Source organism: Zonotrichia albicollis, chromosome 36, assembly GCF_047830755.1.
Source record: "Zonotrichia albicollis isolate bZonAlb1 chromosome 36, bZonAlb1.hap1, whole genome shotgun sequence".
NCBI classification, from domain to species: domain Eukaryota; kingdom Metazoa; phylum Chordata; class Aves; order Passeriformes; family Passerellidae; genus Zonotrichia; species Zonotrichia albicollis.
In genome coordinates, this window is record NC_133854.1 from 1,625,663 (window position 1) to 1,651,446 (window position 25,784).

Genomic DNA, 25,784 nt, shown 5'->3' on the forward strand with positions numbered 1-25,784 from the left:
AACAAATAGTGGAAGAACTGCACAAAGAGAATGGTGAGAGCATTTCCCTCAGCCTTGTCCTGGGGCCCAGCAGCCGGGGCCTTTGGCTGCACATCTGGACATGCCGAGCCCAGCACAGAAGGAAGGGATCCATGGCAGCCTCGCTGCCCCGCTGCTGCTTCCATGCCCTGCAGGGCTGTTTCCCAGCCTGGCCTGGCTGCAGCTTCTCCCCAGCCTCTGCAGGAAGGCATTGGGCATCAGCTGACAGGCAGACCAAACTGCACCACTGTAGCAGGCTCCGAGCATGCTAGGGCCCCATGGAGGGCCGAGGCTTAAAGACAGGAATTGCCAGTCATGATGAAGTAGCAAAAGAAGCCCCTTCCTTCCGCCTTTTGGACCCCGGCATATCTCTCTGTAGCCCCATAGGTCACTTACCCTTATCCCCTACTATTGTACAAGTATGGATCCCCTTATACCCCATATAAAGGGTTGTTTTAGCCCATACTGGAGAAGAGTCATCTCTAGAACCCTTCACAGACCCCTCAATAAAACCCTCACTGCGGAACGCCAGGACATTTCTTCTCCACTCCCGCAGTGTCTGCTTCTCGGCTAGCCTGCAAGGTGCCTTAGCAAGCAAAGAGCTAAAACCATAGGAGAGCTGATAATCACTAAAGAGCTGATATCCATTGGGCTTGCTAAGGTAGCCAGCAGCTGAGCACGGCCTGGGTACTCCGACACTCTGTCCCCATGAAGGACTGAGGTATCCAGCCTGTGCTGCCTGCTCGGGGGCAAATTAGCCCAGCAGGGAACCCGGGATACACCACAGGCCATGCACACCCTGAAATGCCCTGCAATTTCCGTGTCTCCACAGGGCACATCTGGTGTAGGGGCTGTTTGGAGAAGGGACCCGTCTGGGACAGTCCCAAAATCCAGGGTGTTTTCTGATCCTTATCCATGCCTTTCACAACTATTGCCACCTGAAGCTGTCATCTTCCCCATTCCCAATGAGGAATGCTTCCATCTGATCCAGCGGTCTCTTTTCCATTCTTCAGAAATGAAAGGAGCGCCTGTGCTGAAAGCTGAGTTCCCTGGAGGAAGCAGTGATTCTGTGCCAGCCTCTGCTGCAGGAAGGGAGGCGATGCCAGGCACAGCCACAGGAGGTAATTGCTGTGCCTCTGGGCCTGAGCCCTGCTGAGGCTTGAGCTGCCCTCTCTGCTGCTTGGCAGTGCGGGCACAGCCTGGACAAGACGGGCACAGCCCAGAGGAATTGTCCCGAGCAAGCTCAGGGCACTCGGCTACTGAGCTGTCCTGCTGGGCTCCCTCCGTGGGAGACACGTCCCAAAACCTGGGAGCAGCTGCCAGGGGTGTCCATGGTGGGGAAAGGGCAAAGGGTGTTGTATTGCACTAGGTATTGAGTCGGTTGCACTGGGTGTTGGGAAAAAATGTTATTGGGCACGTGGATGGTATATTCCCCCCCACATGGTTCCTCCCTCACCCCCCTGGTCTCTGTATCCCTTATGGTCTGTCCCACGGATGGTCCCTCCCCCCACCCCTCTCGGATGTCGCTCCCATTGACCGTGGCCCTCTTTCCCCGCCCGCACATCCTGGCTCATGAAAGCCCCTCGAAGGTGAGGCACGTCCTCTTTGCTGCCGTGGTGGTCGCCTGCGCTAGGTGATCTGTCCCACACGAATAACTGGACACTTTGACGGATGTGGCAGGGAGCGCTTTTCGTCTTTTATCTCGTTCATGTGGTTCTGTGTGGGCTTGGGTCCTGAGTGAGCCGGGTTTGGACTCATACAAGCCCAGAGACCATGGATACTGCAGGTGGCACCCACGTGTTCCTCTCCCACGATGGCCACGAAGAAGCTGGTAATTTCATGCGTGGCTTAAAGTAGCTGTTGGACTTCCACCTTCCCCTGTCTTCTTCGTCGCGTTTTTGCCGGCAAAGAAGGCGTGGGGGCAGAGTCGGGACCCCGCTGCACCCACAGCGGGCCGATTCCAGGACGGGGACTTCGTTTCAGCTGCTCCAGCCAGTCGCGTCCCCGCGCGGGGTGAGTATTACCCGTGCGGCTTAGTGGGACCCCAGGGGGGCCCTCACAGGGTGGGGGTGTGTGAAAAACACCAATCACTTGTTTTTTAAATTTTTAAAAGTTTAATAGTAATAAAATAGTTATAAAAATAGTAACACAATTAGAATAATAACAATTTGGACAAATTGAATTAAGACAATATGAGACAATAAAAGCAAAGAGTTACGGACGTCCAGGTATCTTTTTCTGGGCCTCAGGAGCCCGAAAAAGGACACCCGTTAACAAAGGATTAACCCTTAAGAACAATAGCCTGTTGCATATTCATACACTTCATACATGATGCATAAATTCCATTCAAATACAGGATTCTGTCTGGTCAGTGTCAACTTCTTCCTTCTAATCCTAACAGCGCCTCCAAGGCGGGAAGAAGTTAATTTCTTCTGATAAGGAGGCAATAAATTCATTTTCTCTGAAAGATCTACGTGTCCTGTGGCTGCTATCTCGCTGCAAGCCCTTTCTTTTAAACAAGGCATCCTACATAGCATCGTTTTTATTTTAACAATTTTTACAACCTAAAACTATATTTTACACAGTACTTAAGGAAATTAGTACAGCATTATTTTCTAGCACAACACATATAATATTCATTTTAATATTAGCGAAAAGCCAATCATAAAACGCATGCATTTTTCACAACCCCTACTCTTATTCTTTGTAAATCATTTGGCTTGAGCAATATTTTTTTCTACTTGCATCTTCTGGACTATCTGGCAAAGTGAAACAGGGGATTACACAAATAAGAAGTATAAAAACAGTTGTAACACAAAATGAAAGATCTTAATTTCTTCTAATACCTTACCCCACCAGCTAGATTTTAACATTGTTTTCTAATTTTTGGACTGGCACCTGGGTTATTATATGCATATGTATTTTTCTTTTTGATTTCTTTTGCTTTTGCTAGAATGACTTTTCTGTGGTCATCAACTTTCAACGATCTGTTATATTGAACTTTCCAGTAACACCCCCTTCTTTGGCCAATAAATAGTCTAAAGCCAACCTATTCTAATACCCTACAGTTTTCCTTTGGCTTAGCTGGCTTAATATTAACTCTTAATGCCTGGGCAGCCTTATTTGCTATCATTTCTGTAACTGCTTGGCGTCTTGTAATACTATTCAGCAGATAATTTGGAGTCAATACAGAGTTAGATTGTTTTGCTGGTTTTACCTTTTCGTTTATTATTTGGTTTTTTTCCCAAATCTTGAACCGTATCTTCAAGATTAAAACAAATCCATCTCTCTCCTTTTGGACATCCAGTTCTAAATCTATTGCCACTTTTTCTTAAGTTTCTTGTAATCTAATAATTTACTCTATTTTGCCTACAAGTTCTTAATTTGGATGGGTCATAACAGTGGCTGTTGACATAGGTGTATGTAATAAAAGAGGAACTTTGGTTTCTTTCCATGTGATGCTTTTGTAGCATTTGTGACACAATCTTGCTGGTATCCCGAAAGGGAAAAGACAACAAATGAGTGCCAGAAACAGGAATAACAGAGGTCCAGTATGGCTTATACTCCCATCTCCCATGCCTGTGAGGCTGCAACCCACAGGAGGTTTATTTGATCTTCTTGGTGGTGAAATACAGAGGCCAATCTGGTCTTGCCCTCTATTTTTTTGTCACTTTCTCTTAACTAATTTCTAGGCAAATTGTTTTTGACACTCTTTAACTGTGGTCTCTTACTGTTCCTCAGGTATCTCTCATTCAACAGGCGCTAATAATTCCCATCCACAAAACCAAGTTATTACTTTAACACTTTTTGCAATAAGAGCATAAATTTTGAGAATTACAATACTAATTACTCTCACAATTTAAGCATTTACTTATAGCCCAGCTAGCATGTCCAGTATTGGAATGAATCAAATAAAGTTTACTAACGAAAATGGCAATTCCCCTTCTCCCCTGTACAATTCTCAGGCTAAGGTCAGAATACAAAAACAGTCTTGATCCTTCTATCTGAAGTATTCCTACCCCAAGGAGATGTTTTATTCAGGCAGTGCTCAAAACCAGTGATATAAGAATTATCTTATTTCTTAATTCAGTGTTATTCTTTGTACTTTTCTTGTATCATTTGGGTTTTCTCAAACTATTACCACTCAGTCCCCACTGGAAAGTCAGTTCGGTATCACCCGGTTTAAATGTGATAGTCCATTTTTCAGGTTTCTTGACAAGTCTTGATTCTGCTGGCATGAAATTCACCTTCTTTCTGTGATTCTGATCGTTGCTTCACTAGTACCTGGAAAGGACTTCTTAATAGCATAGTAATAAAAGAAAGATAATACTGCATTAACTTTTACTATTCGCTTTCCTTCTAAACTTTCTGGGTTTAGCTAAAAGCTTTTTCTACAGCCGCCTCTTCTTCTTCAGGAAAAAAACCTTCTCATTAACAGCAAACAAAACACACAAAAGAAAAAAAAAACCAAAAAAAACTTCTTACTTAAGAAAAACAAACCGCTTTGTGAGGTTTGGAGAGTCATCAATCTTTGCTTTGATTTTTGTCTTTCAGTGCTAGCCCCTCTCGCCCTCTCTTCACAGCCCTGCTGTCAATGCTGTTCTTGGCCCTTGCCGCGGTGCTGCCCCTTGGCTGCAGGGCCGGAGCCGGGGAGAGCAGCCCCGGGCATGGGGACCCTGGGGATCTGCCTTGGGTCTCTTTTGCCCTCTCTCTGTCTCTCCCCTTCTCTCTCTCGGCCCCCTTGCCGGGCCCACGCTGCCATCCTGGGCTCGGGACCCCGACAGTCTGGGAGCCCCCCCGGCAGTTCCGCCCCGGAGCCAGCCCGCTCCTGGCCGCAAACCTGTGTCCTCTGCTGCCAGCACCGCCCGGGGCACCTCCATGGATCGGTCCCTGCCGCAGCCCCCGAGACCCCGCCGCTCGTAGGGAGCGCTCAGACACCTCCCAGCCTTGACAGCCCCAAACTCGGCGTCCCCAGGTGCTCCTGACATTCTTTTTCTTTGTCTCGTCAACTTACCCTCTTTTCCTTTCAAGCAGGGCCTGTTCTGCTAAGGCTTTTCCGGACCCCAGTGTGGCATTGAATAACCTCCTAACAACCATGTGCTAAGATAGTTCTCTCTTTTCATGCAAAAACCTTCATTCACACTTCTACTCTCTTCTAGCACCAAGATGTCATCACTTCACATTCTAACATCTCAGACTTTCTCAACTACCTCTCTACTTCAACTTCTCTCTTTCTTCTCTCTCAGTTGTAACCTTTATGGGGTCGATATTTAATCTTCCCCTATTTCTTTCTTCTGCCCAAACTTCTATGTTGATTTTTTTTACCTTCATCCTCTTGGCCTAATTTCAAAACTCTACCTGTCATTTTCCTATTTTCTGATATAACTCTTATTCTGGATTGCGCTTGTAAGACTCTTCCCAATAAATTGCTACCTGCCCCTGGGACCAATAACACATCTCCCATCTAAATTTTAGTTTCTTCCTTCAATTACCACATCTTTAATGACTAGAAATGTAAAACTTTCTCTTTTTGCCCCTGTTACTTTCACTGTATGTTTGCTTACACTAAAACCTTTTGGAACAATTAACAGGCAGGTTCTCTTTGCCCCTGTGTCTATTACAAATTCCAATTCTCCCACTTTTAAAGTTATCATAGGCTCCAGATGGTATTTGTCCCCAAAAAATTAGAACCTATGACTTCATTATTTTTATGTGCCCATTTCTTTAAAGATTTTCAGATCTTCTGCTTACTTAGGACCATTTTCCTTTTTCTCTCAAGTTTGTTTATCTATTTAGTTGGAGTTTCTTCTTTCCCCTTTAAAAGCTGCCCTTCAAAAACCTTTTGTTTTGGCATTTCGCCTTTGATTTGCCGTCTCATTTATTCTCTTGGTTATGTAATTCTGATAACAATTCATGTGTTTACTCCCCTCCTCATTATTTTAACCCCACTCAGGAGGTACAGTTGGCATTTTGTCTTCTCTGGGGGTCTCTGCAGATTATCTTTTTCTTAAGCTTTTATTTCAGTTGCTCTCATTAATTGCTTTTCTTCCTGAGAAAAATATTATTTTCATTACCAACCGCATCTCTTCTCAAGTATAAACGTTTGGACCTAAAAGTTGGTCTAATTGTTCAGCTATGCCTATGGGATTCTCCAAATATCCCTTTTATTTATTTCTTAACATTTCAGACCTCAGACGAAGTCAAAGGAGCATTTACAAACTCTGATCTGTCCCCCCCCATGAGAACCTCTCTTAATGGAAATAGACCAATCTCTTTATCTCATTCTTTTTGGATTTTTATCTTCTATAGCCTTTCTCCCGTATTTCTAGGAAGAATCAGGAGAGGGCTTTCTTCTAACTGAACTTTTAGTGTTTCGATAAAGTGATTATTTTAGAAAGTTCCCCTGAGCAGCCGGAGCTGTGGTTACCAAGGGAACGGGGCCCAGGGCATGACGGGGACACTCGGCGTGACTCTGAGTCTCGGTCCTCCAAAGGCGGGGTCGGCAGCCGGCATGGCCCGAGGGGGTCGGCACAACTCAGGGTCTGGGGGCTCCAAAGGCGGGGTCGGCAGCCGGCATGGCCCGAGGGGATCGGCACAGCTCAGGGTCTGGGGCCTCCAAAGGCGGGGTCTGCAGCCGGGATCTCCCCAGGGGCTGTTCCGGTGCCGGCCGAGCTGGAGCGGGAATCGCCCCCACACGGCTGATGGTGGCTGATCTGGCAGAGACAAAGCCGGGACTGACCCCGGCTGCAGCGGCGGGAGCCGACAGAGTCAGGGCAGCCGGGGATGGGACAGACGGGACTCCCCTCGGTGCGGTCAGCGCGGTGACCACGGTGCACAGGGCAGGACAGACCCCCACCCCCTGCACGAACTGCGGAGCGGCCGCGGGCCAGGCGGCCGGACTGGGACAGACGGGCTGGGACACACGGACTGGGACAGACAAACCTCGAAAATAAGTTTCTCATGTACTAATCTTTTTCTTCTTTAATTAATTATCTCCCGTTTTAAATTTCTCTTAAGGTATGTGCTACTCTAAAGGCATACCTTGAATCAATATCTAACTCCTTTCTTTTGTGTTAAATTTTCTAATGCTCTTTTTAAGTATATAATTCACAAGTTTGCATGTTTTGTTTTTTTTTTTTCTCATCAACTTCTGCATACCCTATATTTTGCAAGGAGTTGTATTTCTGTTTGTTAACATAACCCCCAAAGTGCTATCTTGGGGTATTTCTGTTGGTAATTTTTTTCTGCTTTTCTTTTTGTAGTATCTACCTTACTGGATTTCTGTCTCGTTTTTCAATTTTCTATCTATTCGTCTCCTGCTTCCCTTTTTCACTTTTTACTAACAACTTAAATACCACTTTTCTTTCAACAACTTACACCCAAAAAAACCCCCCATTTTTCTCACACTGCTTTTCAATACAATCCACCTCCCTCCAAGGAGATATGGTAAGGCTTAAAATGCACAATCGACATTACCTATACTTTCATTCGTCTACGTTCACTCACTTTTATTTCTCATTCACTTTCACGCATTCCTTCACACTCTCAAGACACAAAGTGGATCCTTATTGCTAGGAAATCACAGGTCCTTGTGGCCCCCTCTTTTGCTCTGGGGTTTACCTCCAGGTCTCAGTGTCACCAGGCCCCCGAGAAGGGCCTTACTCTGCTGCGTCTGGTGTCCGTTCACCTGTGAGGCTGTCTGCGTGTCTTCCACACTCTTCAGCTACGGCCCCTCACACGCCCAGGGAACGCTAGCTTGGTTCGCAGGTCACTCACTCCTCTTCGGCCCAGAAGCCCCCACCTACCCGGGAGCTACAGCCTGGTGTGCAGGTCACTCACTCCTCTTTCCACTGCCTCCCCCTTCCCACCTGCCCGGGAAGTTGAGGCCGACTCTGTGTCTCACTCTCACACACCACAAAACAACAATAAGGTACCTTTTACTTTCACATCACCTATTACAAGTTTAGGTGTTACTGGCCAGTCCCGGTGCCATTGGATATCCCTCAACCCCGCTGTGTTATTCAACCCCAGATGCTCTTGAGTATTTTTCCCCTCAATCCAGCTGTGTTGTTCAACCCCAGATGCTCTTGGGCATTTTCTGTCCCTCAACCCAGCGGTGTGGTACAACTACAGATGCTCTTGGGCATTTAATTTGTTTTGCTGTGTTGTCCAACCCTGGATGTTCTTGGGCATTTTTTTCATCCCTCAATCAGTCTGTGTTGTTCAACCCTGGATCTTGTTGGGGAAAAATTTCATCCCCCATTCTAGCTGTGTTGTCCCACCCTGAGTATTCTTGGGCATATCCTCACTCCGACAGAATTCTGCTCAACCCTGCTCTTGGATGCTCTTAGAATATAAATCCCTCAACCCAGCAGGTTTTAGGGGCCCCTCCTGTCCCGTTTCCTAGTGGATTGGGCTAGGAAACCTTGCTCCCTACCTCCGAGGGGTCCAACCCCTCCCTGAGACCCAGTCCCAGTTACCCCCGGGGATTCTTTCACTCTCTTATCACTCGCTTCGTCTCTTTACTGGCCGCTTTTCTCGCGAAAAGATGAAAACGCAGCATGGGAGACCCCGCACTCACTGTGCAGGTCTGGGACAAGCAGCCCGCCTCTCATTCACACACATTCATCCCCCCGTACCTGCCACCCCAGAAGTACTTACCAATCCTTTTTCCTTCCCGGGTTCTTCGTGCGCACTACTACTCTTAGGGGGCCAATTGCCGCCGTTGTAGAGAGCCTTTTTCCCTTGTCTTTGTTTTATTGCCTCCTTTTGTCCACAGATCGTAACCTGCGTCTGTCGGTCACTTCAGGGGAAACAGAGCGAGGCTGCCAAAGAGGGCAGGGCGCGCCTTCCCCACTCTGACTCTCCTAAAGCACCGTCAGCGAGGTGTTAGTAACCATCCTCTGCTACCATAATTGTGAAAAACACTAATCACTTGTTTTTAAAATTTTTAAAAGTTTATTAGTAATAAAATAGTTATAAAAATCGTAACACAATTAGAGTAATAACAATTTGGACAAATTGAATTAGGACAATGTGAGACAATAAAAGCAAAGAGTTACGGACGTCCGGGTACCTTTTTCTGGGCCTCAGGAGCCCGAAAAAGGACACCCGTTAACAAAGGATTAACCCTTAAGAACAATAGCCTGTTGCATATTCATACACTTCATACATGATGCATAAATTCCATTCAAATACAGGATTCTGTCTGGTCAGTGTCAACTTCTTCCTTCTAATCCTAACAGTGCCTCCAAGGAGGGAAGAAGTTCATTTCTTCTGATAAGAAGGCAATAAATTCATTTTCTCTGAAAGATCTACGTGTCCTGTGGCTGCTTTCTCGCTGGAAGCCCTTTCTTTTAAACAAGGCATCCTACATAGCATCGTTTTTATTTTAACAATTTTTACAACCTAAAACTATATTTTACACAGTACTTAAGGAAATTAATACAGCATTATTTTCTAGCACAACACATATAATATTCATTTTAATATTAGCGAAAAGCCAATCATAAAATACATGCATTTTTCACAGGTGCACTCCCGGTGCAGGAAAAATTGGGCCCTGAAGGGATTGCGCTTCTCCGCGCGGCAGCCTGGGCGGGGCGGCTCGGGCCCTCCGCCGGTCCCTGTGCGCTGTTTGGGGGGTTGTTTTTTGCCGGTAGCGGATGCGCCGGGGCAGCGCCAGACCCCGCTGAGTGGCGTGGACCCGCTCCAGCCCCCACGCGGCGGCCACGTGGTGGTGGGGGTGCAGCAGCTGCTGTTCGCCATTTTGAAACCCGCGCATGGTCAAGGCCGACAGACCTAGAAACAGTGGCAGCTGTATCTCCAGGGAGGAGGCAACAGATTTCACCAGAACAACTTCAACATGTCATTTGCTTCATATGCAAAGTAACAGGACACTTTGCACAGGTCTGCCCCCAAAACCAGCAACTAAAGACACCCTCCACACCAAAAAACCCCGATGCCAGCGCCCACCCGCCCGGCGCCACGACATAAATGCAGCGGGCTTCCCTGAAGGGGAAACCTCCCTCAAAAAAGAAAAGGGGGAGGAAGGGAAACAGGGTGTGGGAACACAAAATAACCACTTACAGGATAAAATCTGGTGGTCTCACAAGCGTTTCAAGCTTGTGACCGCCAAAGCTTTTGCTTTCAGGTCTACCCAGTGGACAGTCATTGGAGTGGACCTGCCACAGGACTTGCAGAACTTGACAAAAGATCGCACAAGATTGGACGGTGAGTACTTTGTTATTGGGGACACTGCACACACACCCACGGAGATTGAGGTGGCTCCCATGACCATCAAAGGGGACATACCCAACCTCATTCTCCTGGCGCGCTGTCCACAGCCACCCTTCTCTTTGGCCAAGGGGCAAATCATCGCCCACGCCATTCCTGTTCCAGCAGAAATTTCAGTAGATGACAAGGCACCAGGTGTATACCGGGCAGAAGTGGTTGGCGAGGACAAACCCATTATGGGATGCAACCTAATGCGTGGAACAGAACACCTCCCCGTGGAAGGGTTGCTTGGCACAGGGGCAGATGTGACGACAATCATACCTGAAAGGTTGTGGCCGTCACATTGGGATTTGCAACCCGTGGCTGGTCAAATCCAAGGTGTAGGAGGAGTCACATTGGCAAAGATATCAAAGAGCATTGTGCAAATTGAGGGACCAGATGGAAAATTGGCCAGTGTCCGTCCATTTGTTACTAATTACAAAGCTCCCTTGTGGGGTAGAGACACCATATCCCAGTAGAGGGTCAAATTGGTCATCCCTAAAACACCCCAGGATTTTTAATAGCAGCCACTGTAGAGCACCCCACCCACAAGTTAACATGGCTGAAAGATGACCCAGTCTGGTTAAGACAGTGGCCACTCAGTAATGAAAAGACAGCGGCGCTCAAGGAGCTTGTAGCAGAACAATTGGCTAAAGGACACATTGAAGAGACATCTAGGAATTCCTCGGTCTTTGTAATAAAAAAGCCAGGGAAGGGTAAGTGGTGGCTCCTTCATGATTTAAGAGAAATAAACAAAAGAACTGTGGACATGGGGTCTCTCCAACCAGGGATGCCCTCCCCAACAATGTTCCCCCAAAATTGGCAATTGTCTGTCCTAGACATCAAGGACTGTTTCTTCCATATCCCCCTACACCCGGAGGACGCACCACGGTTTGCCTTCTCAGTTCCCACCACCAACCGAAAAGCCCCAATGAAGCGCTACCACTGGAGAGTATTACCTCAGGGGATGAAATGCAGTCCATCCTTCTGCCAGGGGTACGTGGCTTCATTGCTGTCCCCAGTGTGCGCCCAGATAAAGGAGGCAATCGTACACTACATGGATGATGTGCTTGTGTGTGCCCCCGATGACATAATGCTCCAAGACACGCTTGACCTAGTGGTTAAAGTTTTAACCTCTGCTGGATTCCAACTGCAGGAAGACAAGGTTCAGAGAATGCCACCTTGGAATTACCTGGGCTTGCAAATCACGGTGCAGACCATTGTTCGGCAAAAATTGGGAATTAAGACTGATCCCAAAACCCTGACAGATCTCCATTCCCTCTGTCGGTCTTTGAACTGGGTCAGGCATTGGCTAGGTCTCACTAACAGGGACCTAGCTCCCCTTCTTAATTTACTGAAGGGAGAGAGAGCTAGCCTCTCCCAGGGAGCTAGCTGACCCCAGAGGCAAAAACTGCCTTCCAAAAAATGCAGGAGGCTTTGGCTGAGAGGCAGGCTCATCGCTATAAGCCCCAGCTGTCTTTTGAGTTCATTGTTTTGGGCAAGTTACCACACATACACGGGCTGATATTCCAATGGTTTGAAGGACGAAAAGATCCACTTCTAATCATAGAGTGAGTTTTCCTCTCCTATCAGCGATCCAGAACCATCACACAGCCACAGGAGCTAATAGCTCAGCTAGTCTGGAAGGCCAGGCTAAGACTGCGTGAGCGGGCCGGTTGTGCCTTTGAGTGTATTCACCTTCCAGTCCATCTTTCTAAGGAGGGAAAGAGCTCTCCCGAGAGGTTAACCATAAAGAGGTTCGAGGACCTGTTCCAGAGCAATGCCAGTCTCCAGCTATCCCTGGACAGCTACACTGGACAGGTATCAGTCCAAGCCCCGTCACAGAAACTGTTCAATGAGGAATTACACCTCATTGCTCCTGAGAAAAGGAGTCTTAGGCCAATCAAGGCGCTTACAGTGTACACTGATGCGTCCAGAACATCCCACAAGTCGGTGATGACTTGGAGAAATCCCCAGACCCAGCTTTGGGAAGCTGATGTTGAGTTGGTGGAAGGGTCGCCCCAGATTGCTAAGCTAGCTGCACTCATAAGAGCCTCTGAGAAGTTTTCGGAGCCAATTAATTTGGTTACCGATTCAGCCTATGTGGCAGGGGTGGTGTCCAGGGCGGAGCAGGCAGTCCTCAAAGAGATCGAGGATGGGCATCTCCACAGGTTGCTCTCAAGACTAATTCATTTGGTTTCGCAGCGGGAGCACCCTTTCTATGTGATGCACGTGAGGTCGCACACCGATCTGCCAGGCGAGATCGCCGAAGGTAATCGCAAGGCAGATTCCCTTGCCGCTCCAGCAGAAATGGCACGCCTTCCAGACATCTTTCAACAGGCAAAGCTAAGTCACCAGCAATACCATCAAAATGTTCCACGTCTACTCCGTCAGTTCCAGTTAAGGAAGTTGTCAGTCAGGCTCGAGCCATTGTGGCCACCTGTCCCAATTGCCAGCTTCAGGCAGTGCCATCCCTGGGTGTTGGGGTTAACCCCCCAGGCCTTGGGAGCTGTGAAATGTGGCAGACAGACATCACACACATTCCCAGTTTCGGTCGTATGAAATATGTACACATCAGTATAGACACATACTCAGGTGCAGTTTATGCCTCTGCCCATACAGGGGAAAGGGCTGCGCATGCCAAACAACACTTGCTGCAAGCCTTTTCAGTATTGGGGTTCCCTAGGGAAATTAAAACTGACAATGGCCCAGCGTGTGCCTCCAAGGAGTTCCTAGAGTTTGTCCAGCAGTGGGGAGTGGAGCATAAAGCAGGCATTCCCCACTCCCCCACAGGTCAAGCTGTGATCGAGTGTGCCCACCACACACTCAAAGAGGTCCTGGCTAGGCAGAGCAACTCTGCAGCGTGGATGACTCCACAACAAAAGCTCTGCAAAGCCCTATTTACCATTAATTTTCTGAATTGTTCATTTGAAAACATGAATCCTCCAGTAATGTCATTTCAATAATAACCGGTTTGAGTTGTCACAGCGTCCACCAGTTCTCATTAAGGACCCAGAAACTTGAGAAACCAAGGGTCCTTATGAGCTCATCGCCTGGGGGCGTGGTTACGCGTGTGTATCCACCCCCTCAGGCCCTCGATGGATACTGCAGGAGTGGGTAAAACCTTTCGTCCCCAAAAATCCAGCTCCAGCAGACAGGGATAAGAAACAAGCAGCTGACGCTTCCAAGAGAAGACGCCGCCGGAAAAAGAAGGAAGAATCTTCCTAAGAGAGTTAGCTGCATTCCGGCAGACCCATGAACTTGTATGTGTTTGGTTTTGTTTTTACAAAAATGTTTGATTTCCTTTGTAGCACAGAAAATCTACCTCCTACCTAACCTCATGATGAGCCCTGTCCGAGCTGTCATCTTGTTCATGCTGAGCAGTCTCAGAGCTGCGTGGATCGTTCCTCAGCCAGCACCTAACGTCCATGCAGCTCTCCGAGAAGTTAATCCGAGGACTGGTTCAGCGGATTGTTCAAGGACTGGGGACTCTTGGGGTGGTGGACCTCTATAATGAGGACAATTTTGTGGTTTTTTTGTTCTTTTCCTAATCATGTTAGCATTCGGAATTCTACATTGCATGCTCTTTAAGGCTATCAACGGTTTGGTCTCCAGTACCGCAGAAGTCAACCGCTCAGTTTGTGGAACTAAAGCAAATTGACAGGCCCATAAACCATGAGTGGTGGACAAATTCATAATCAGCAGTAGAAATAGTCTGACATATTTCCTATAGTTTTGGTTAACAGAAAAGGTGGAGGTGTTGTATTGCACTAGGTATTTAGTTGGTTGCACTGGGTGTTGGGAAAAAATGTTATTGGACACGTGGATGGTATATTCCCCCCCACATGGTTCCTCCCTCACCCCCCCGGTCTCTGTATCCCTTATGGTCTGTCCCACGGATGGTCCCTCCCCCCACCCCTCTCGGATGTCGCTCCCATTGACCGTGGCCCTCTTTCCCCGCCCGCACATCCTGGCGCATAAAAGCCCCTCGAAGGTGAGGCACGCCCTCTTTGCTGCCGTGGTGGTCGCCTGCGCTAGGTGATCTGTCCCACACGAATAAACTGGACACTTTGACGCATGTGGCAGGGAGCGCTTTTCGTCTTTTATCTCATTCATGTGGTTCTGTGTGGGCTTGGGTCCTGAGTGAGCCGGGTTTGGACTCATACAAGCCCAGAGACCATGGATACTGCAGAGGGGGAGAGCAAAGCTCCAGTGGGTCATGACAGGGCCTGGCCACGTGCCCTTGAGAACTGGGCAGTGTCCCATCAGAAGGAGGGCAGGAGGGACACTGTGGGGATAGCAGGGATAGCTGTGGCACTGCCTGCTGTAGTTTCCCTCTGGGCTTTAGTGAGGATTTCCTCTGTGTGTGAGTGGGAGCCCCCAGGGCCCTGGGCTTCTCTCGTTGCCCCTTCCAGAGATGTTGCACAGGACCTGCTAAGTGGGTAGAGAGTTACCAGGAGCCTGCCCAGAGCTCCCTAGGCCCCAGTGCAGCTTTGGCCATGTCCATTGACATCTGGCTCCCATGCCCTTATCCGACCTCCTTGCAGTGTCCATTTCTCAGAGGCAGATGGGGATCTCAGCACGCCCTGAAAAATGTTGTCCTCTGCTCTGTTCTAGATGAGGTTGCTGGAAAGGCATCGCCATTAGATTGGTTGGATAAAGTTTTGAAGCCCTTGGAGCCTCCTGCAGGTATGTTCTCACTGTCCCACCAAGGATTAATCATTGACAACCTGGCAGGACCAGGTGACAGAAACTTCTGTGGATGTCGAGTTACAGGTGCTTCTGCAGGGAGGACTTTTGCTGCTCCTTTTCTGGTTCCTGCACGCAACCCCAGCGCTGATCGCAGAGGTGAGTAGTGTGTCCCTGCTGACCCCACAGGCTGAGCCCTGCTTTTGTGGCATCCAGTCATGGGAAATGGAACTACTTTCTCTTAAGGTCCGCCGAGAAGGAAGAACAAACCTAGAGGCGAGACGAAATCGTTTGAGTCGAACAACGTCTTGAAACAAATAGTGGAGGAACTGCACAAAGGGAATGGTGAGAGCATTTCCCTCAGCCTTGTCCTGGGACTCAGCAGCCGGGGGCTTTGGCTGCGCATTGAGACATGCCGAACCCGGCACAGCAGGAAGGGATCCATGGCAGCCTCGCTGCCCTGCTGCTGCTTCCACGCCCTGCAGGGCTGTTTCCCAGCCTGGCCTGGCTGCAGCTTCTCCCCAGCCTCTGCAGGAAGGCATTGGCCATCAGCTGACAGGCCGAACAAACATCAACAGACCCTGAAATTCCCCCCAGTATCCTGGTCTCCAGATTAGGAAAAGGAGGTGGTTTACAGCAGGGAGAGATCTGACCCAGCCCCAATAACCTGGCTATTTTCCTGGTCTTTAACAAATATTGCCTCCTATATATGCCAGCACCCAAATAGCGAACAGTTCCCTCTGATGAAGTTGTCTCCATTCCCTTCTCAAGAGATGGACATAGAGGTTCTGTGGAAAGCAGCATTTCCTGAAGGAAGCAGTCGCTCTTTGTTGCCAGCCCCTGCCACAGGAAAGGAGGAGATGCCAGACACAGGCACAGGCACAGAAGGTAATTGCTGTGCCAGGCTCAGCCCTTGGCAGGGCTGTGTGGCAGCAGCTCTTCCCCAGGGCCTGCCCTGCACAGGCCCGGCAGCAGCCAAAGCTGGAGGTGCCTCTGGAGCTCGTTCACAGCCCCGGGGAAAGGGGACTCGTGCACCAACGTCCCGCCCGCTGCAGCTGTTCCAGAGCTGGCCCTGAGTGCCCAGAGGCCCAAGGCACAGGAGCAGCCCCGAGCGGGAGCCCTGCCGCGAGCCCAGGGCCAGAGCCAGCCTTGGCACAAAAGGAAACAGTTCTCATCTTGGTTTGCTTCCAGACTGGGATACTGGGAAGGCTTCTCCATTAACCTGGAGGTTTGAAATTGTGAAGCCCACTGGGGGTTCTGCAGGTGCGTTCTCACCGTTCCACCAAGGCGTAATCATTGACAACCTGGCAAGAACCCGGTGACAGAAGCTTCTGTGGCTGTTCAGTTACAGATGTGACTGCAGGGACAACTTCACCAACTCCTGGGCTGGATAATGAGCACCAAACCAGCTCCCATCACCGGGGTGAGTAGTGTGTCCCTACTGGCCCCACAGGCTGAGCTCTGCATTTTTTGGCATCCATTCATGGGAAATGGAACTACTTTCTGTCAAGATCCTCCAACAGTAAAGCCAAAACACACAACAGACAGGAAATTCCAGAAGCCATTTGAAGTCATGTGGCAACTGCTGAAGGAAGAGCTTCAGGGAGGACAAGGTGGGTGCTTCCCTCAGCCTTGTCCTGGGGCTCAGCAGCCAGGGGCTGTGGCTGCACATCTGGACACGCCGTGCCCGGCACAGCAGGAAGGGATCCATGGCAGCCTCGCTGCCCCACTGCTGCTTCCACTCCTAGCAGAGCTGTTTTCCCAGCCTGGCCTGGCTGCAGCTTCTCCCCAGCCTCTGCAGGAAGGCATTGGGCAGCAGCTGACAGGGAGCCCGAACAGCACCACAGGCCATGCACACCCTGACATCCCCTGCAATTTCCCTGTCTCTGAGCAGATCAGGAGGCGCACAGTTGTTTGCACAAGGGAGTGCTCTGGACCAATCCCAAGAGCCTGGGCCTTTTCCTGATTCTTATCCATGTCTTTGAGAAGCATTGCCTCCTGAGCTGCACCCTTGCGGATGGGAAACAGCCCCATCTGATCCAGTGTTCCTTTTCCTTTCTCCAGAAGTGGATGCAGAGGCTGTGCTGAAGGCGGAATTTCCCACAGGAAGCAGAGATTCTGTGCCAGCCTCTGCTGCAGGAAGGGAGGCGATGCCAGGCTCAGCCACAGGAGGTAATTGCTGTTCCTCTGGGCCTGAGCCCTGCTGAGGCTTGAGCTTCCCTCTCTGCTGCTTGGCACTGCGGGCACAGCCCGGACAAGATGGGCACAGCCCAGAGAAATTGTCCCAAGCAGGCTCAGGGCACTCGGCTACTGAGCTGTCCTGCGGGGGTCCCTCCATGGGAGACACGTCCCGAAACCTGGGAGCGGCTGCACGGGGTGCCCATGGTGGGGAAAGGGCAGAGGGGGAGATCAAGGCTCCAGTGGGTCCTGACAGGACCTGGCCATGTGCCCTCAAGGACTGGGCAGTGTCCCAGCAGAAGGAGAGCAGGAGGCACAGAGGGAGGCAGGGATAGCTGTGGCACTGCCTGCTGCAGTTTCCCTCTGGGCTTTAGGGAGGATTTCCTCCCTGTGTGTGAGGGAGAGAGCCCCAGGGCCTTGGGCTACTCCAGCCAGCCCACCAGGGACATTGCCCAGAACCTGCAAAGATTGTGGAGAGTTACCAGGAGCCAGCCCAGAGCTCCCCAGGCCCCTGTGCAGCTTTGGCCATGTCCATTCACACCTGACTTCCATGGCCTTAACCGAGCCCCATGCAGTGCCCAATTCCCAGAGGCAGAAGGGGATCTCAGCACAGCATGGCAATGGTTCTGATCTGTGCTCTGTTCTAGACTGGAATCGTAACATGGATTATTTGGAAGCCCTGCTGGAAAATGGCTTGAAATTCCTGGAAGATGCTGGAGGCAAGTTCTCAGTGTGCCTTTCCTGAGACAATAATCAGCGTCTGTGTGACAAGAGCTCACTCGCCTTCCATTCCCCTTAACGTAATCTCACGGTTGAAGGAATCTGGAATTCTTGCCCTGCTCTTTCTGGAGCCCTGAGTGATCCCACAGGATGGCTGTCAGTGGGAGGAAGGAGCATTTAGCTGTCCATCCTCCTCCTGTTTACAATGGCCATGTGTCCTTCTGTGTGCTCTGTGCAGTCACAGAGAAGAGCAGAGCGGGCAGGGACCAGGCCTAGGGCTGTGCCCCGGGGCTGAGCCTTGCCTGCAGCCTGAGGATCTCCTACAGTGCCATGGGAGCTGTTCTGTCCTGCCTTTCTTTGCAGCTGAACCTGCTGCTGACAGAGATCTGGCTTCACAAACCACATCCAGGACTGAGCCTCAGGGAGATGGTGAGGGTAGGTCAAGGTCTTTCCCCAGGGAGAGCTGCCAGCACAGAGGCCAAAGCTCGGCCAGGGGGGCATCGCTGCAGGTGCCAGGACAGAGCCATGCACGTGTGTGCCCTTCACCCTGCGCGATCCCCTCATTGCTCCTGGGGCTTAGTGGTGCCCGTGCAGCTGAGCAGAGATGGCAGAAGCTTCTGTGGCTGATGTGTTACAGATGTGTCTACAGGGAGGACTTCTCCTTCAGCTCGGCTGGATTCTTGGCACCAACCCAGCTCCCATTGCAGGGGTGAGTAGTGTGTCCCTGTTGACGCCACAGCCTGAGCCCTGCTTTTGTGGCATCCATTCATGGGAACTGGAACTACTTTCTGCTAAGGTCCTCCAAAAGGAAAGACCCATGATAGTGCAGCCAAAACGTCTCTTGACTCAAATGAATTCCTGAGACAAACACTGAATGGGGCACAGGCAGGACAAGGTGGGTGCATTCCCTCAGCCTTGTCCTGGCGCTCAGCAGCCGGGCCCTTTGGCTGCACATCTGGACACGCCGTGCCTGGCACAGCAGGAAGGGATCCATGGCAGCCTCGCTGCCCCGCTGCTGCTTCCATGCCCTGCAGGGCTGTTTCCCAGCCTGGCCTGGCTGCAGCTTCTCCCCAGCCTCTGCAGGAAGGCATTGGGCATCAGCTGACAGACAGCCCAAACCACACCCCGGGCCTCAGATCCCCTGCAACATCCCTGTCTCTGAGCAGATCAGGAGGCACAGCAATTTGGAGGAGGGAGTGTTCTGGCCCAGCCCCAACAGCATCGGCATTTTCCCAATCTTTACACTGACATTTACAAGTGTTACCTCCTGTCGATGTCACCTCCCCAATGGGGAATGTGTCCATCTGATCCAGCTGTGCCTCTTTCTTTTTCAAGTGATGGACCAAAAACCTGTGCAAAAGGAGCCACAACGCGGAGCAAGCAGTGGGTCAGTGTCAGGCTCTACTGCAGGAACAAATGTGATGCCAAGCACAGGTGAAAGCACAGAAGGTAATTGCTGTGCCAGGCTCAGCAGGGCTTGGCGGGGCTGTATGGCAGCAGCTCTTCCCGCAGGGTCTGCCCTTGCACGGCCCGGCAGCAGCCAAAGCTGGAGGTGCCTTTGGAGCTCGTTCGCAGCCCCGGGGAAAGGGGACTCGTGCACCAACGTCCCTCCCACTGCAGCTGCTCTGGAGCTGGCCCTGAGTGCCCAGAGGCCCAAGGCACAGGAGCAGCCCCGAGCGGGAGCCCTGCCGTGAGCCCAGGGCCAGAGCCGGCCTTGGCTCCCAACTGGGCAGGGGCTGCACTGGCTCCTGACAGGGCCTGACTCAGTGCCCTGGGGTTGGGGGAGCTGTCACGGGGCAGGGAGGGCCAGGGCTGGCAGTGGCTGCTCAGGGATGGGTTTGGCCCATGTCCCTCGAAGCAGCAACTGCCCAAGCAGCTCCACAGCCCCCGGGCTCTCCTCCCGGCCTGCTGGGCTTTGTTGAGTGGCACAGCCTGTGCCAAGGGGCGGCAAGGTGCCTGCAGGCCCCAGCTCTGGGGAAAATGCAGAACGTCCTGCCCGCATCCACCGTGCTGCCAGCTCAGCAGTGCAGCACCTCACTGTCTCACTCTCCCCATTGCTCCCACAGGTGCAGCTGGAACCACTGCGCATGTTCCTGATTCCCAGAAGGGCCCTGGAGGGGGTTTCTGTCAGGGAACAGGCTGCTGGCTGGGGTTACTGGCAGGCCTACTTCTTTTGGAGCTTGTCTTCATGTTGTGCTGCTTTGGAATCTGGTATTCCTGGAAGAGAAACGGGTGAGTGTTTTGTTACTCTCCCCCTCAAACAGCTTCTTTTGAAAGTCAACTGCAGACAGGAAACATTACCAGTGAGGCTACGGTGTAGGTGTGGCCAGTCCATGATTGTCCAAAGAACTCTGCTGAGGGTTCTGCTGCTGCCCAGAGCTTTCATTGGCCTCCTCATTGCTGGGCCTTGTCCTGGGGGGCCCGCTGGGGCTTCAGCCAGTGCTGGCTCCCACTGAGGCTGCCTGGCCCAGAGCAGCCCCAGGGGCACAGGGCAGAGGAAAGCACAGTGGGGAGGAGAAAGAGCAGGGACGAGATTGCCCTTGAAAGGCAGAGGCGCTCTGGGGCCCGCTCCTGCCCAGGGAGCCTGCCCAGAGCCGTGCCCTGCTGGCCGGGGCCTTGAGGGGCAGCTGTGCAGCTGGGCCGAGTTGTGCCAGCAGCTCCAGCCCTGCTGGAGAGCCTTGCCAGCTCTGGGCCCTGCTGTGCAGGAGGCTCCCTGTGTGCCACTGGCAGCTGGGGCCTCAGCCACCTCCTCTCTCCACAGTTCCACCTCTGGACAGGAGTTTAAAGGCGGCAGCACCTCACACCTGGAGGGCCTGGGCAGACCTGTCAAGAGTTCTGAGAAGAGGATCCCGGAACAGCCATCTAAGACGAAACCTGCTATTCTCCCAGTGTAGACCCCACTGCCACCTCCTCTCCCCAAGTGAATCCCTGAGCTGCCCTCATCCCCTTTTTGATCTTCCTCTGTCCCGTCCCAGCCCATTCCCGAGTTCTTCCATAGACCCCAGCAGCAGCCCAGCACCCTCCAGCCCCTCCTGCAACCAACATGTCCCTTCCTCTGCCCCGGAGCCCCCTGGCCCTGTCCTCTAAACTACCCTGTAGGTTACACCCCTGTGAAAAACACCAATCACTTGTTTTTAAAATTTTAAAGTTTAATAAAATGGTTATATAGGTAGTAATACAATTAGAGTAATGATAATTTGCACAATTTGGATTAGGACAATATGAGACAATAGAAACAAAGAGTTACGGACGTCCGGGTACCTTTTTCTTTGTGCTACCCTCTTGTCCAGGCAGCACAAGCTCAAAAGAGGACACCTGTTATCAGAGGATTAACCCTTAAAAACAATACCCTGTTGCATATTCATACACTTCATACATGATGCATAAATTCCATTCAAATACAGGATTCTGTCCACTCATCATCAACTTCTACCTCTGAATCCTAACAGTGCCTTCGAGGCGGGAAGAAGTTAGTTTCTTCTGATAAGAGGGCAATGAATTCTTTTTCTCTGACAGATATATGTGTCCGGTGGCTGCTATCCTGCTGTGAGTCCTTTCTTTAAAAAAAAGTATCTTACATATTGTAACTTCTTTTTAAACATTTTTTATAAGCTAAAACTATATTTAACACACTACTTAAATGAATTAATTCAGCAATAGATTCTAATGCAACACCTATAATATTCATTTTAGTATTTGTGAAAAATCAATTATAAACTACGCATTTTTCACAACCCTCGTCCCCCCCATCCCCACCCAGGTAGCAGACGGCCCCTTCTTCTGATGCAATAAAGAGATGGAGCTGTCACCCCAGTGTCCGGGTGGCAGCAGCAGCAAAGCCCAGCCGGCAGCAGCACTGGCTCAGCTCCGTGCCCAGGAGCAGCCGTGGATGCCCACGCTGTGGGCAGGCAGGAGCCAGGCAGGTCCTGTTGTGACCAGCGGCGGGGTCCCCAGGGCTGGGGGAGCCCATGCTGAGCGTCCCTGGGCTGAGGGCACATTTCCTTCCTCGGCATCATCTGGGCCTGCACCTCCTCCAGTGGCAAGCCCAGGAAAAGAGGGAAGCCATCAAGAGCATCTCCACAGACACAGCCTGACCAGCAATTCCAGCACGCAAAACAAAGCTCCTCCCTAATTAACACACACTTGATAGAACCTAACTGATGGGCCATCACCAATGCAGGGTGCTGCACAGGGTCTGCTCCTCTGGACGAGGGCCAGAAGGGGAGGGAAGGGAAGGGCTGTGTGGCCTTGGGGCCCGATGGGGCTGATGAACAGCCCCAGAGGCACAACAACCCAGCTGCAGCCACGCTCCGTTTCCTGCTCAAAACACTCGGCGTAGCTGCTCTGGCCTTCCCCGTAAGGCACCCGGGGGTTTTGGAGGCCCCCATAAGGCGCACGAGGAGCTGGGGTCCCTTGTGGGACACACAGGGATATTTTAGGCCCCCTCTGAGGCACGGAGGGCGCTGGGGTCCACTTCAAGTCATGCAAGGAATTTGGAATTTTTTATGAGGCAGGCAGGGAGTTTGGGATCTCTCCCAAGGTGTGCAGGGCGCTGGGGTCTCTGCTGAGGCACATGACGGGGTTTTGGGCTCTCATTTCACATGTGGAGAGGGCTGTGGTCTCTCATAAGCATCCCGGGGCTTTGCGTCCCTCCTGCTGCCCGCAGTGGGGCTGGAGTCTCTGCTGAGGCCCGCAGGGCTCGGGGCCCTCCCGCGCTCCCTCCCGAGGCCCTCCGGGCCCGTCCGGCTCGGGGCTGCCGCGGCCCTGGGGCAGCCGCCGTGCCGGGACGGCGCTGGCAACGAGACGAGCCGGAGCTGCCCCGCCGGGTCGCGCGGCACGGGCACGGCACGGGCGGCGCTGAGCGCCGGGCAGGCGGCGCCACAGCCCCGGCCCTGCCTCCTTCGGGGCCGGGCACACACAGCCCCGCAGGCAGAGCGGCGGCTCCGGGCTCCGCTCAGAGCCTGAGGGAACGGAACCGATTCCACAAGAGCCTGGGGAGCCCCTGGAGGCACAGGGCCCTGGCGCTGCCCGCCCGCCTCTCCTGTGGCCATCCCGGGCGGCAGGGGCTCGCTCTGGGCGAGCTGCCGGCTCCTGCCACTGCCCTGACAACGCTGAGGGGCTATCGGGGCCGGGACTGGGCTTGCTAGTGTTATGTTTGCCCAATTATCCCATCAAAAAAACCCAAACAATATTTAAGGTAGTAACAAAACTGAACATAACAACATGAACCCCAACTTTTGCCACCAAACACCTCCAAAGAGGTTGTCCCACCAATCTGCTTTTAAAATTGAATTCTACTTTTGTACCGGCACATGAGCCACCCTCTTAATTTCTTCTGCAAGTTCTGTGATAGCTTCCCCATAACCATCAATCTCTACACAGCACTCAGATTCATTAAATCTCCCACAAACTCCTCCTTCTTTTGCTAACAAATAGTCTAGGGCAATCCTGTTTTGATACACAAACGCCCGCATTTGTGTATATTGCTTGGCCAACAATTTTAAAGCATCAGAGGTGTGATTTGACACCACCTCCACTACTGCTTGGAGCCTTATTAATCGATTCAACAAATAAACTGGGGTCCTATATCCCCATGACCCATCCTGAGCCCATGTTGCTGGGTCATAATATGTTATAATTCGTTCTGCAGGCCATTCATCCTCCGCCCATTTTTGGTTCCCTCCTGCTGTTGGAAAGTTGAGACTCAAATCGCTTTTATTCCGCTGCAGGGTTTCATACAGTGGAGTTCCTAACACATTGCTCCTAGGCCTTGGTAGAACAAAGGAGGGTTGTATTCTCCCCAAAGTAGAGGTTCCTCCCCATTTTTGAGGTAACTCACTGAATGGTCGTTGCCCACAAATCCAATATATCCCATCTGGGGCTTTCCATTTCTTATCAGTTTTCTCCAATTATTTTCAATAAGACCTCAGGCCATTGATGGATTGGTAGGGGTTAGCTCCAGGACTTCTGCACCAGCATAAATTAATCTGTTCATCCCATTCACAATTTATTTCTTTTATTGGTCCCCAATATCTAGCGGGGTTTTCTGGTTGCCGAATTTTTAAACAATTATCCATATTAATCACCAGTGTGGATTTACAAGGAGTATGCCCTACTATTTTATTAAATTTCTTTCCTTCTCGAGTTATACAAATGATTCCAATTACTTGATGGCTTAAAATCCATCTTTCAGGTCTCTTCAATGTTCCAGAAATTTGCGTGTGGTTCCACTTTAAAAATTGCTCTGGAGCTAAGCTCTCACCTTTCCATGGCCATCTTTCAGCCATTTTTAGACCTCCACAAATCCCACATTTCAATAATTCCAATTCCGTAGTAATCTCTTGCATCAATCCCACAAACAGATTCTTATTCGAGGCTGGCAAATCCCAATCTTTGTAATACTGTTTTAGCTGTTTATACAATTCAGCCAATTCTGTTGACTCTTTTTTCCTGTTCTTTCCTCTATTCCCCTTTGTTTCTTTTTCTTCTTTTATTTTCTCTTTCCATTTTTCTTTTAGTGCCCGATTTCCCAGGCCAATACTTGGATCCTTTCCGTTATCATCTCTTTCAAAACAAACAAATCTTTCATATTGAGGGCAAATTTGATCACCATGGGGATAAGGAGCTCGCCCATTATATCCCAAATTTTTCTCTATCCAATACATCTTTCCTTCCTTAATACAAACATCTATAACACTGCTGCAATTGTAGCAGGCAGAACTAACATACAGGTGTGTTACAAACACAGATTCTACCTTGTCCTTAATCCACACAGATTGATTGCAATAGCCACAAATGTTGAAATTGCTGGGACTTGGTTTTTGCCCTGTTTGCTTTTTCATTGCCGAAACTCTGTCCTGTGTGGCTCTCTGGCTTTGGCCAACTGCCCAGGGTAGCAGAATGATCACAGTGAAAATAATCCTCAGGAAATCTGCCTTTCTACCTTTCTCAAGGCCCCTTGGGTTGCAACCAAGGGCCGAGATGCCAGTCTTCTCGGTAGCAAAGGTAATATCCCGGGATTTAGTCACCGGTGCTTGTAGTTTCCTTGGTACCCATAGCCCCACAGAGTTTGCTTGTCTCCTTTTAAATGCCATTTCCCAGTTCTAGCTGGTTAAAAAAAAAAATTAAAACGAAAAATAATTTAAATGAAAAGAACAGGGGAAAAGGATTAAGCCGGAATACCATAAACCTGTATTTTCCAAAATTTTAGGGATGTGCCAACCACAATAAGATTTTTCTAATTATTTTCTGCTTCAAGGGTGGGGAGTTTACTAAATCACCGCCTCCAATAGGTAAACTCACAAAAGCACCAATATGCCCCTGCAATGTGCCTATTATGTGGTATATAAACTTCTTCTCCACAACAACTATCAATTTTGAAGCACTGGTCTATAATATTATGAGTTGCTTTTTCTCTTATTTGTGCTATAGCCAATATAGCAAAAACCAATCAATCTAGGTTCTCTATTAATCCCACTGCTGCTGGAAGGGTCCCATCTTCCAATCTCAAAGGTATCCCAAAAAAGTCACTAGCAAAGCGTTCTATAATTAGCTGACTAAATACATAACCATAGCAAAGCAAGCAAATCAATTGTCTCTCCTTCTCTTCTCTCTTAGTTACTTTCCACCATGAGTTAAAGCAGAGTGTGCAAACAATACATATCCGTGGATGACACCCTAAGCCATGTTTACCGCACTCCCAACATTTTACTTGTCTCTGAGCTCTTTTAACAACAGGTGTTAGCAATCTCAGTTTTTAAAATTGCAATTTTGTAATCAGTTCTAATAATGTTGCTGGTGGGTAATCCTGGAGGAGATCTTCGATCTTTTTGGACTGTTCCCCCGATTCAGAAAGTCTTTTTATTCTTTTTCCACCGGCGTTCTTCTGCCTCTGAGCTCAAGGG

General features: G+C 50.3%; 1 long non-coding RNA gene across 1 annotated transcript; it reads left to right on the top strand.

The window, feature by feature from the left end:
* The first annotated feature begins 1,407 nt into the window (after positions 1-1,407).
* On the top strand, positions 1,408-15,139 carry LOC141726597 (uncharacterized). The gene is made up of 4 exons (XR_012577721.1): positions 1,408-2,031; positions 10,172-10,251; positions 13,605-14,982; positions 15,070-15,139. It is a non-coding gene; the product is annotated as an uncharacterized LOC141726597 (long non-coding RNA).
* The last annotated feature ends 10,645 nt before the right edge of the window (positions 15,140-25,784 follow it).